Source organism: Betta splendens, chromosome 16 (genome assembly GCF_900634795.4).
Source record: "Betta splendens chromosome 16, fBetSpl5.4, whole genome shotgun sequence".
Taxonomy (NCBI): domain Eukaryota; kingdom Metazoa; phylum Chordata; class Actinopteri; order Anabantiformes; family Osphronemidae; genus Betta; species Betta splendens.
Window position 1 is genome coordinate 16,308,457 of NC_040896.2, and position 14,080 is coordinate 16,322,536.

A 14,080-nucleotide genomic window follows, 5' to 3' on the forward strand; every position below is an offset into this window, starting at 1 on the left:
CTCCTCCGTTTATCCCTGTCTCTAACTCTTTTTCTTTCTTTCTTAAACTATGACATCACCTGGTGTGAGACGTAGTAGCAGTTCCCATTCTGGCCTCTAGGTGGCAGACGTGGCTCAGGGGATGAGCTTTTTGTTGAAGAACACATCTGAAATGTGGGGATGAGGTCATTCATCTGTAAAACACCATCTTCTCATTCATGGTTTTAAAAATTATAACTTCTGGAACATAAAAGGTGTGATTGTCCATTTTTTGACAACTCTATTGAAAATTGGATTGAAACAATACTGTAAGACGAAATGTTTATGTAACAATTGCTTTGCTGCTATAAGATGCAAAGAAATTGAAGAGTAACTGCAGGAATCACGACGTGTGCTTTAGTTGGGGAACATGTAATGCATGTTTGTATAGTATTGTAAAAGAGATGATTTGTCGATGCCAGATGTTTGATTTTATGACACTGACACTTTATGTTTTGATTTACATTTAAACTAACTTTGCCTCTAATTAACTTCAACAACCTGTCACTTCTGTATCGGTTTATTGCCTGAACACAGGTTTTAATACCTTTTTTTTGTCCTTTCTCATTTTGTGTAGCTGTTCCTCTGTACAACCAAAGAGGGCACTGTTCATCCACAGTGGACTGATGCAAATGTACCTTGAGCTGCAGAGCAATGTGCCAGATAGTGACTTCATAGAAAAGCATCTACACACACCCTTCATGGAAAGTCACACCAGGATATTTTGATTGTTTTTTGGCTGCTCCCCTCCCCTCCCAATTTCTCTCTTCGCCAGCTAGCCAGCCCCAAACACAGCACTTCAGTTATGATTTTACATACCGGTTAGGCAAAATGACTCTCTTGTACACAATGTCAGCCAAATGAGGCGTCCTCAGTTCCTGGTTTGGACACAAACGGTTGGAGGATATGGGTTTCAGGGAGAGGGCGTGATCTGTTTTGATAAAAAGGAACAAGGATTTAATTGACAGTAAGGTATTTGTGGTGTTGCTATGTATGGAAAATGCTGCTGTGAGATATAATGCAGCTCATCTACGCTATGTAAACAGTGGTATAACGTGAAACAGTGAGTGACATATAGTGCACTCCTCGAGGAAAAAAGGAATTTTAATCAAAAATGCATTTTAATCTTAAGCTAGTGCTTGCAATTAATGTGTGGCAGCTAAACATATTTCTAAATGTTATATATCTGAAGATTTGGTTGGCGAACTAAACAACAGTCCACAAATGTCCTCACTTTTTTTCCCTAAAGATCCAAAATATTCACGCTATCTGAGTATTCAGAAATTTATCTCAAATATATTTGAGCGCTCCTCATTCAGCTCCTATTGAATTAGTGTTTCGAGCACTTCTGCTGCTCCGTGTGATTGTATTACATCACTGCAGAGTATTCTCACTCTGAGTGTGTGTATCTCGCATACATGCTGTCTCATTCATAAAACGGAGTGTGTGAGGGTCCTCTGATTGGCTGACTGCGTGCTACGCAACATTACACGCCGCAATATTATAGCCAATGGAAACTTACAGTGACTCCACCTCACATATATATATATATATATATATATATATATATATATACACACACACACACACACGTTGGCGCACGCTGCCACCTCACACGCACATTTGCTCTTATCACACACACTCGCAGACACAGTGGGAATTGATGTTATACAGAGGAAGTGTGTGAGAGACAGTCGACAGCCGTCATTTGGCTGGTGCGAGTCTATGTGTGAGAGAGACTCGCTAACCGTGTTCTTGCTCTGTCTTCCCGCTATCTCACCGCCGTGTGTCTCATTCTGCTCTTTGATAAAGGAAAAGAGGTGGAAGGGGAAAGAAATGTAAGGAAAGTTGAGGGCTAGAGTCAGTGGGGATGGGAGCAGGATGCTGGGATGGAGCATGCAGCCGTCGGAGACAGATGCATTCCGAGGCGAAATCTGCCAATGTGATGGTTGGTAAGAGGGAGACGAGCGCGGTGTGCGATGCGCTGCCAGGGAAAATGAGCTAGGCTCTGGCAAATCTGCAGGAATGGACAGTAGTGGGATGGATAAATGGAGAAATAATGGAGTGAAGAAAGACACTGAAAGGTAAAGAGACGAGATAGGAGTGTTTGAGGAATGAGAGATGACAGGCAAGATGGAAGCAGGAAAAAAAATTGCGTGTCTTGAGTAAATAAAAAAAATTGCAGTTGGCAGCAGTGGAAATTGTTTTAAATCAAGTTATGGAGTTATAAAGACAAAAAAATTGTATATGAATGAAACTAAATTTAAATTGTTATTGCATAAACCTGAATAAATGTAGTGCATTTACAGCAATGTGCAAATATCAAAGTTTATTTAGAGGTGCATTTAGGCAGATATTAAAAATACATTTTAAGATTGTTTTTCGATATAAACAGAAGGATTTTTAGTTTTTATGCACGTGTGGCTTTAGAGGAGCTTTAGTGTCTTGTGGGGCAGATTTATTGAGTTCACCCCTAGAAACCAACACGCTCACAGTCAGACTGTAATCATCAGATCGGCTCAGATATCAAAAGGCAGTGTCTGTCTGAAAGATTAGAACAACCATCTGTCTGCCATGTGGAAAGCCTCCGATTATCAATAAACTTCACACGCGCTTGTACGTGCGTGTGTGTGTTTGATCCAGCCACCAGGATGTGATGTAAACGGGAGAAACAGAAGCACAGAATAGACAAGATTAACGACGGGAACAAAGAATTATCCTGTTGTGACCTTAATGCTATTATTAGATAATTTATTCTGCCATTCATTTGTTTAAGCTGGAACATGTAAAGTACTTTGATAAGAAATAAACAAATTTTAAGGACCATACACAAAAGCCAGGAAATGACTAGTGGCCAAGCGTAATGTAAAATCAGTACACAGCCATTGATCTTTCTCTATTGAACACCTGTGTTTACTGTTGCCACTTCCCCTGTATTTACTCTGACTATATTTGCAGTATAACCGCAGCACATAATGGACTGAGGAGCTGGGTCAGCGACTGCTGCACTTCTCAGAGAATGGATCCTTGTTTCAGCTCCACGAACGCGTGCCAGTAGAACCGAAGCTCATGTTTGCTGCCCTACAGCAGGTCATTTCAAGCACATTGGAGGGAGAGCTGCCGTCTGTGGCTTCCCTGTTCTGTACAACAGGTACCCACAAAGGGAAAGTAAAATAATACACCTGATAAAATGAGAGGGAGAGAGTAAAGTCTGCACACACCTCAACACTACTGTAAGACACATGTAGTCCCCAAATTCTTCTCCTCCACTATGCTTTTCATGGTGGGCCAGCAATTATGCTCCATGCTGGTTGGCCACACACACACTCACTCACTTACTTACTGTATATTCATTCATAATTTCTTTCTGGTCAAGCAAGGTCGTTTCACTGCTTCTGGTCAAGTCATCTTTGCTGCCTGGTGATCAAGGTTACTTTCTTCCATCATAATTCAAATTAAACCCGCTGCTCGAATCGTCGGCGGCTTTTAAATCCACTAATATCTGTGCTCTCACATGGAAATCTAGCACATAGCTGATTCATTTATATGTATGAAGGCGAGATCAGACAGAGACACGTGTAGAATTAATTTGCTACACAAGCGCACCCATGCACACTCGCACCGCTCGCCTCGTGAGGACCTGTAAATTCTTTAACCCATGCACCATTTCCCTTATTTCTTGGTTCACATTTGCCACTGGTCCTCACGAAACTTATCAATTCATGCAGCACTCTTTGCTCGCAGATTTTCACCTCACTCACAGGTAACCAGTGCTTTCATGGCAGCAGGTGGCCTCGTGTGAGCGTCCAAACACAACAATACAGGTTGCCAAAGCTTTCCATTTCAGCGGGTGGTCAGCAAGTAATGGCACTGATGGCTGAACATTGGACACTCAGACAGAAAGCAGGGTTATCTTCCAAAACAACACAAAAAGGGCCAAAGGGGAGACGAGAGAGGAAACCTCAAAGGGAACATTAAAAAGTCATTTGCTGTGTGTCTTTGAATGCCTCACTCTCGATTTCCCTGCTTTTTATCCATATGTCACCCACACGCGTTCTCCGCCCACGCCGACAGCCTGGCACGCCATGTTAATTACTAATGTCTTTCAAGTTTTCATTTCCTCCTCATGAGGGAAATTACATTTGTTTTCCTCGTTGAGTCAAGATGACACGGAAAACAAAGAGGAAAGGGTAAATTAGAAGTTAGACTGTTTCAGCTTGTACAACAACAGACAAGCTAATTATTCAGGAAGAGACAAATTGACAATGAGTTGTCAAATGTCAAAGAATGTAGATGATTTGGCCTCAGTTGTTTTGCTCCCATCAAGGACGCAGGCACAGGATCATAGTTTTTGTCTTTAGACAAGGAAGCAAGTCCTTGATATCGCACCGCTGAACACGCGGTGATGTGTAAATGCAAAGTTTTCCTGTTGTTGTGTTGCTTCATCTCACTTTACTTCTGCAACGGCAGCCGTCAATGTGACGTCACAACTCGAGGCTGAAGATGATGTGACATAAACGCAGTGAACGCTTCATTACGCTAAAGAGCGTTCTGCTCAGTTTTTGTTCGTATGAGTATGGTAATATTCCTTCCAAACCTCCCTGCCTTCCGGGCGCCACAGTTGCCGCAGAGCCTGTCATTTATATTAATGGTATTAATTGATGGCGGCTGGGAGCTGCCCAGCGAGTCCACGGGCATGTCGTTTTGCCCCGTGAGCAGCTCCAGCTGAAGCGCTGGGGGTCAAATGGCACCTGATGCATTTTGCTGAAGGGGAGGAAAACATGACTCCTTCAGCCTCTTTGTGCATGTGGACTTTTTGGTCTGAAACGCGAACGGTCGGGCTCTGGGCCATTACTGTGGCTTTGGGGGGTTCACCATTGGCCCACCTTGGCTGCTGTAAAGCATCACTTCCCTACTCGGATTTGAGGCTCAACACTTTGATGGATTCATCTTTCAGCTTTTAGCAGACACGTCTTTGTTCACCCTGTTTCCTAGTCCATCGCCTCCTCACTTCCTCCTTCCTTGGGCCTCTTCTTACTCCTTTTATGCTTTTTGTGTTATTCTCAGATTGAGGGATCCGGGCAGGGTCCTCCAGTGTCTGTGCGCTGGCTTCTGCAGGGAATCATTAAGCTTTCTCTAGAGGGAAACAGATAAAAGAGACCGCCTACAGTACCTTCTCCATTCATTTATTTCTAACTAGTTTTTCACCAGAGGCCTGAAAAGTGGAGAGTGAGCAGATGAATGGACAGTTGATTCTTGCTTCCAGTCTTTTAGCTACGCTCTCTCTTTATGGCTTGCGTTGCAGCGGCAACATATCACTATCCTGTTTTAGGTTTTTCCCCAGAGGTAAAATGAGACGTCTGTTTTTCTCTAAGTGCCTTTATCATTAACTGAGATCTTTATGTCTTTTCAATAAAGCTTCCTAGGACAAAAGAAAATGTTTGTTTTTCTCCTGCAGCTCCATCAGTCACGGATCACGTCAGTTTAACGTGACCATTTACCACCTTTTATATTTATGTTGCTATTTTCCCACTCGCCTCTGCAAGCACATTTCAAGGCAGGGATGTGTAGGATCCATAGTCCCGTGTCCCTGAAATGGCTACTGGCTGCCTGCATGTGGGTCACCTTGTACCAGAGGATCGCCACACGTGCACACACACACGAGCACTTGGAATCAGTGGCTGCTTGGAATCGGTGCATTTGTACGGTTTTAAAAATAACTGTAAAAGAATTCAAGCTTTGTTTTGTTTTGTTTTGTCTCTCTACGTGTGTTGAAACAGCAGCTTCTGTAGCAGCACAGTCTCCACCTGATGTAGCTGCTCTAACCTGATATCCCATTAAAGCAACTAAGATGTTTGTGGGAACTGAATCAACATTTTCAAAACACAGTCACAGGACAGTAGATGGTTCTGGTTCTGGTTCTGTTCTACAACAGAAAGGTGGGGGGTCTGTTTGCTCTCGCCAGTTGAGGCCGCTTATTTGTGCTGCACATTTTCCTGCCTTTTGTCCTCTTATTTCCTGTTTTTCATTTCTGTCCCAGGGAAAATTCAGACTTGTTATTAAGAAACTATGAACAAAGACATCAGTTATTTATGACGGGAAACATTTGGAATTGTTCAGTTCTGTATATTTATTATTAGTGGAGTAAAATGTTTGGGATTTGGCTTCACCTAATTATCGTATGAAAGCAAGACACATGCACGCAAGCAAGAGCTGCAGGCTTCAAATAGTGTGATAAGAAACCTTTTGTAATTTGTTATAATGCTTTTTGCATCATATTTCATCATTACATTTGGGCAAAGCGTATGCAGCCTGCAGTCCCGGTCCCAAGCCAGAATCGAACTGATACCTGTGGTTTTGTGGGACGTGCTTCAACCACTGAGTGGTGGGGCAAAATATGCATTTTTAATAGTGCTTAGCAGTTTTAAAGTGGTGTAGAAATACTGTACTGCTCTCAGCTTATCAGAGGAGCAAACTGAGAGGGTATCACTGGTACAATCACAAGAGTTACGGCGTTGTTGCTGTAGTTTTTGCTCATTAATTTGAGGATCCATCTGTCACACTTTTTATTTGCTAAATCCTTTAATTACTGCTGATGAAAGAGCAAATTTCCTCACAGTGTTGCCAACTTTTGTGTTTTTCTTATATTTGACTTTTTAAACCTGTTAAGAGACTTTTTTCCCTATTTGAGAGGAGCAGCAATTATTGTATTTCTCAGTGAATGGATGTTTATGAGGAGATGGCTCCTTCCTCCAAATCCAAATCCACCTTTTGCTACTTATTCTGAAAAAAAGATTGGATAAATTCAGGGCGCCAACGCAGACACGTACCAAGTCAGCCCAAAGTATTTGATGCAACGCTATTGCACGTGTGAACCTACAGTAGAACAGCTGCTCTAATCAGCAGCCTACCTGCCAATACTCGCATTCCTTTCACTGCTTGTGTTAAGCACATTAACTACCAGACTGTGTTGGAAGGCAGAGACTGTGATTAAGAGCTTTGCGGTGCTCGTTTTAAATGTGGCGACGTCGCAGGTAGAGAGAACAGGTGATGTGTTCAGGGCAACACCGGGTTTCAATTAAAGGCATTACAGTGATTATGTGTAATACAGTGGAACAGCAGGTGGAGGAGTAGCATAGCGTGTGTATTTGCCAGTGATGCATATAATGTGGGCAGACTTTGCCAGTTGAACAAGGTGGTCCATGAAGCATATGCCTTGCACTTAAGATTAATTTGCAGCATCAAGACTAAGCCTCTAATTTTATGAACAAGCTACATCAGCAAAGTGTGAGCGTGTCAGTTTTCATAGTCTTTTAATGGCACTCGTCTTGACGCGCGTCTCCCCCGTGTGCGTCTCTGTTCTCGGCCATCTGACACGGGGAACGTGCCTTTCCAGCATCTTTTCTCCTGTCCTGCCTCCTTTTTTAGTCTTCCTACCCCTTCTCCTGTGTGTGATGGCTGAAGATGAAAGTCTGAGAGTCCGGGGAGAACACCATGAGCTGGCTTCAAATCCTCCACGCTATGAAGACTTGTTATTTGCCTCTGTCTACCAAGCCATCAGAAAACCACCCTCCTCTGCCTGTATCAGAAAATGAAAGCTGTCTGTGTCTGGGCTATTTGCATTCCATTTGCATGTGAACCCCAACTGGCTGATTTTGGAATGCCAAGAGGCTAAATTCAGTATTTATTACCCGGGACCATAACTAGTTTTCACTTTTCTCTAGCATTTGCATGTGATTTGCATTTCCCTCAGCTTGGATCTGGGAATAAGGGGCCAAATGACCTAAATTGTTACAATTCCACCTAGAAATAAAAAAAAAAAAGCACAGGAAGGTCTAATTATTACTATTAATCGAATTACGCTCTACACGTGGAGCGTAAATATGCGCAAAGGGTCATTAGCTACAATAGCAAGCAGAGGAAACGAGCTCTTAATGCAGATTGCTTTAGACAATCAAGTTGTGTGTGTGTGTGTGTGTGTGGGGGGTTTGTAGGCTTGTACGTTTCATCTCCCAAAGGATCATTCTGTTTTTTAGGTTAAAAAAGGTTAAAGACACAGACCTAATTAGTCATAGAAGCTAATCTGCATTGCATTGTACTATAAACTGTTTATGATCAAGTGCATTAATGTCAGGAATTTGCTCAGCTTGCACTTCGCAGGTCGTCTGTCAAGCACATTGAGAACGGTTATGTGCTAGAGTGGAACAGGAAATGGAGAAACGGCTTGAGGTGGGGTCACTCAGGCACCTGAGCAGTCACAGGTCTTCACATCTTTAGAAACTCTGACTGAGGCTGTGTATGAGGAAGTCACGGGCAGAACAGAGCTGGTGAAGGTTATTGAGCACATCTGCTGCACGTGTGAACATCTAGTTCAGTGAGCAACAAGTCCAGAAAGCCACTGCCACCAGAGCCGCCTTTCTGCTCTAATGACCTCGGATGAGAAGCCCGCAGACTAATGCCTTCACTTCAGCTAAAGCTCCAGCGCCATCTGCCTCGTTTCTCTTTCACTTTGTGTTTACTTTTTCCCACGACAGGTGAGGTTGCGCGTCCAGGTGGCTCCGGCTTTTCATTCTTTACTTTTCTCCCTTCTTTGTCTTCTACCAGGTGACAGGCGGGAGACGCACAATTAAAACACACACGTTTCTTCATCTCTGCAAGTCTGCTAACACACTCTTTGTGTACACGGCAAATTGATGCTCACTCTTCCCATGACCTATTTTTAACTTCAAACCCAACCCGTATACACACACACAGGCAGACACCTCATTGAATATAAACGGCCATCTCCTAGGGCAAACAGCAAATATAATCACATTTGTAATGTCAAAGAAATAGTGCGTCAATATTTGCCTGGGCTGTTATTGTTGTGAAATAGGGAACTGTGGTTACCATGGTGTGTGTGATTGCGACGGTTGATGATGAGGCACAACAGGACTCGACTGTTCACCAGTTTTGATATTGTGACAATATTCCCCTATACTCATTATTCATATGGAGAGAACCAAAACTCTGTCACATGACCGTGTATAAATACGACATGAGAATTTATTTGCACGTCATCGTGCAAAATGCAAATACTTTTCCCCATCAGTTGGTTTCTAGTTGTATCAGGGTTAAATTTGTAATCAAACATTTTGTCAAGAGTCAGTGTAGCGACAATGATACACATATTACATAGCAGCTGTTGGTGTCTATGGAAAAGTACAGTGTATTCCTGGTAGTTTATTTACTTTCAGTTTTTTTACTTTTCACTTTTTAGAGGTGATAATACTTCTAATGAATATTGTCAAAATGTCTACGTAGCAGAAGAGATTGCAGCCTCTACTATGTGTCATCTTCTCACAGTAAAACTGTGCCTCAGATCATATAATATAAATAATGTGAAAACATCATTAATGCCGGGTGGTTCATCTGTATTTAAAGCGTGTACTCGGTGCTTCTGTGACCTCCAGCTGCTTTTTAATGTCGCCTCTCTTTGACTTGGTGAGACGTGCAAATCCAATGAATCAAAGAGTTGACGTCAAGCCTCTTTTTTTTTTTTTTAATCTACATAAAGTCTGGCCATAGTAACAGGTAAAAGTGAAATCATTGCTATATTACTGTGTGTCTGGGATAAAGAAAGACCTGAAAGATTAGTGACTCACAGACTTTTGTGCCCTTGAATCTAATAATTTCTCCCTCACTGTGTGAAATATCTTTAATGCCTGCTCTCATGATCATAATGGTTTTCTGTCTGAGCTGCAGACTAGTGATTGGCCCCAATTACTGCGTGAACCCGAGGCTTCAAATCAACCTATCTATGCAAGGTGAGACGTGTAATGGCAAAAATCTATTTAGGCCGGCTTTCCATCCTCTGCCTTTATCTGACTCCATAAATCAAACTTAATGTATTTTTTAAATTACAGAAAATCTACTGCCAGATGTTCATCACTGCGTTCCTCTCTCATTCATCTATATGCGGTGTGAGCCTTCGAAGCCCTGTTATGTCAGCAGTGTTTACTTTAAAATGTAGGAGCTCCAAATGAAATCCACCGGCTGACGTACACCCCCCATGTCTTTACTCCCTCATTTGAATATAGACCTGCCTCCGTTATCTAGTTTAATTAATATACGTTCAAATTTTAGTCAGTTATAAACAGTTGTTCGATGATCAGATGAAAGGGAGACAGACTGACTCCAGCCACCACCCATCCATAGCCTTCATGCTTCACTATTATCTCCGCTTTTTTTTGTTCTTCTTGTCTGTTCCCTGTTGCATTTTGTTCTTACACTTCCTTTCATGTTCTTCCCTCAAACTCGGCTCCGACTCCAGCTTCCCACCTCTCTCACCCTTGCAAGTCTCTTGAATCGTGTTTTTTTTTTTTTTTCTTTTTTCCCCGTCTCTCATTTACTGCGGCTCCACCTCCACATCATCCTTAACTTCATTCTCCTGATTCTTTCCCTCCTCCATCCGTCTTCCCGTCTGTCTCTCTGTCGGACCGCCTCATCCTCTCCAGCGGTAATGGACGCAGAGTTGTTAAGGGCAAGAGCGAAATCCAAAGGGAATAGATGTTTCTACGCTGCTGTCAGACTGTTGACGTGTGGCCCCCTGCTGTGCCTAACTCGGCATACTCTCGCTGCCTCTTAGCGCATACTGACATACAGCGACACCCACACACTTTGCCATATCCGTCCCTGCGACGAGAAGGTGGATTATGCACATGCTGCAAGAAGCATGGCTGTGATTTGTTGCTACTTAACCCAGCTGACATGGACGCGGCTGAACGTAGTTGGATTCTTCAACTTAAAAAAAACAAAAGCAAAAGGTTTAAAGCTGCCAACAGCCGCTTATGACGTCCTAATGCTGAATTTGAATTTCAGTTCTTTCCTTTATCTTTCTTTAGATTTCCTAGCTTGATGTATTTTCATAGCGTGTAGTTATAGCTTACTTTTACAATAAGTGCGCCGTGATTGACGGGTGTGAGATTATTGTCGGTAGCTGTACTGCACGTGTGTCTATCTGCACTCGATCTTCCCTTAATGACAGTTGATTGCATTGTCATCCACGCCCGAGTGCCCGCTCGCCGTGCTAGACGGGTGGGTCGACCGCCAAGAGCCCGAGTCCCCCCGTTGGTCTGAGTGAGCGTGTCGGTGAGTCTGAAGTGTGCCTGTCAGTGCTGCCTCGTAAGGCGTGATTGGAGGTAAAACCTGCGCGTCCTCCGCGGCCCGCTCACAGTTTGCCCCGTCGGAGAGTCTAATGTAGCGACACACTCTGAGGGGCACGAGCCGCTTAGATAAACCTGGGGTCTGTCCTGTTGTTAGTATCAGTTCTCCAACACTGACACACTCACGCACACACTTTAAGAGAGCGTCTGAGTCTCTGTGACTCATCATCTTGGAGGCTGAGAAATGGTCTGTACTTTTGCTGTCATTGCCTCGATTGATGTTGAACTTCCTTTAAGGCCCATGCACACACACTGGGTATGTTGTTACAAGGTTAGGCGTGTTGTACCACTACAGTTTAGCAAAAATATGGAGAAAACAATCGTATCTTCATTTTTTGTTTTCATTTAATTCTTTATTTTGGGACAGAAGCTCTTTTTCCTCCAATTAAGGTTTAGTGCTGTGAGCCGGAGCTGTTGAGAGTATAATCCTGCGCACAATTACACAATTATGTTGGATAAATGCAATTTTCAGATCTGTTAGACAAACTTAATTTATCAGTTCAGCGTAAATACCCTGAGACGCAGGTTCTTTATTTAGTGGGTATTTTATTTACCACTGTGATTCAAATCATACCAGGCAGATAATCTGACTGAGAGGACAGTGATTAAACACCTCATCCTCCAAATGATGCTCCTGCTTGGCATCCAGCTGTCATCAGCCAGTAAGGCCATGCAGGGCTTGTTAACTCAGTCAAGTGTGTCCATTCACCCCAAAGCCACCCTTTTGCCCCCAGCATGCTTAGCCCAGTACACCACCACTGCACTGTATCCCAAGGTCATCATGTCCTCTGTGTGCGTGAGCGAGAGTGGGAGATGCAGAGAGAGAGGGGCAGCGGAGGAGGAATGATGATGTGTTGGAGATGAAGGGTGAAATGGATCGAGGGGAGAAGACAGAAAAAACGAGAGGGAGAAGTGTACATGTGTGTGCATGCATGCATGTGGGAGTGTTAGGGGCGTGTGTGTGGGACGGGATGGAAACTGGGTCATGGTGTGGTCTGTGTGTGAAGCACCAGGAGCATCACACTGACCCCTAGGGCTGCTGTCTGCCTTTCCTAGTGTTCACATACACACCCAGACAGCTCATATATCACCCCTCATGACTGAAGGCTACAGAGAAATTAAGATCTACACATTTTAAGCAAACAGTTTTTAGTTGATGTAATTTTTAAATGGACTAATAAAGAATCTACGTGAAACAGAATGTGCAATTTAATCTAAATTTGTTTTACTTTAATTACATTATGACAGTGAAACACTATGTACGATGCATATCTGTGATTTCTAGAGGCAAAGTAGTAAACAAAGTCTGTGTGGATTGTTAATCTTGATAAGCATGAGTTTCCTGAGCTCGAATTCTTACAGAAATACAAACTCTGAAATACAGAACTGAAAAACCCGAGCATCATGTTTTCCAGTCAGTAGGGCCTAAACATGCTAAGTACCATCCCAGCAGGGAGAAAACAAATCTGTTTGCAGAGTAATCATCATGGGAGCGCTGTAGTGCTAGAATGCAAGACTGCAGTTTCATTTTTAGATTGCAGTTATATCCACACAAGTCTTTAATTATTCACATCACAGTGCCAATTACCAGGTGTCTTACTGTACGGCTTTGTAAATAAACCTGTTATTTATACAGTGTAGAACCTAATTTCAGTAAATAAACAGCATCTATGACATGCTATAACTGCATATTTGGTAATTATTGTCAATAGATTTGTCTATGGAAAAAAAGCATAATTATCCATTTCTGACTGCTCTTTAACATGTTTAAAGTCTAAATGGGAAAAGTCAAACAGCTTTCTTTGCCATTCTGAAATCTGATGGATGAAGTATGAGACCAACTTACAATAATATAGAATATACAGGAATGTCTGTGTAAGAGATGTTTCAATGAAATTTGATCTGTGCCACTTTTCACTTCCCACACACAGACAGGACTTTGTGAAATGCAGTCATTATAAGACAAAATGAAGAATAAAATGCAAGACAGAGAATTTGAAAAAGGCAACGTGGGAAAACAAGAAAATTCTTTCTGATGTGGACTTTGCAAATGAGAAAGAAAGGGTAGATAGAAAGACATAATGAAAGAAACATGTCTGTCTTAAATGAAAATGTGGTGAAAAGGAAATCACTGACAGCAGAGGTCATAATGTTCAACTCTGTGGTTGAAAATTAAACAGTATTGTCATTACTGTATTTTATATCTAAATCACAAATCTGAGAATCTTCTTGATCTTCAGTGTTTGGCTTTTGTATATAGATGGTTAGTTGTTTATAGACCATCTGACTACTCAAGGAGTAGTTTCAGTTAAAAAGGGGGGAAGCTGGTATTGATTTAAAACAAAGCCATATTCTAGTCATGGATGTCTCTTCTTTTTTCATATTTACACCTGCATAAACAAAGAAAAGGGACTATGCCGGCCACTCGTTTAGACTGAGCTGAAGCAAGCGCCTACGCCTCGACTTTTTCCTGTCAGTGCGTCTTAAAACGTCTTTGTTCTTGTTTCAGCTAATGGGTGTCACAGTGCACAAGGAGCCATACACATATATACACTTATATCCCTTAGGTTTGATGCCTTGATGTTGATGTTTACTGTCTGAGCTGTGGATTCCAAGGGTTTGGTGGTATTAAGACGCACTGTGTAAAGGTGAACATAGTAGAAAAGACTCCACACACAATTGTTTCTGCAGGATCAGCTTTGTGTTTCATCAATATTTGGGTTGTGTACTGTAATATGCAGCCAAAACTGTTCAGACCAGCCTCTTCTAGGGAAACAGGCCAATACACATTTCCTAAGTTACATAAGAATGCAGCTGTTCGTCTGTTTACAGTAAACAGTAGCTGTTTTCTTCTGTGA

The 14,080-nt window shown here is 42.4% G+C and overlaps 1 protein-coding gene and 1 long non-coding RNA gene across 4 annotated transcripts in view; both read left to right on the forward strand.

The window, feature by feature from the left end:
- The window catches only part of cdkal1 (CDK5 regulatory subunit associated protein 1-like 1), a 137,425-nt gene that overhangs the window by 4,578 nt on the left and 118,767 nt on the right, over nucleotides 1-14,080 (forward strand). The window lies entirely within an intron of this gene.
- On the forward strand, nucleotides 1,567-10,398 carry LOC114842664 (uncharacterized). The gene is made up of 2 exons (XR_003783478.3): nucleotides 1,567-9,824; nucleotides 9,924-10,398. It is a non-coding gene; the product is annotated as an uncharacterized LOC114842664 (long non-coding RNA).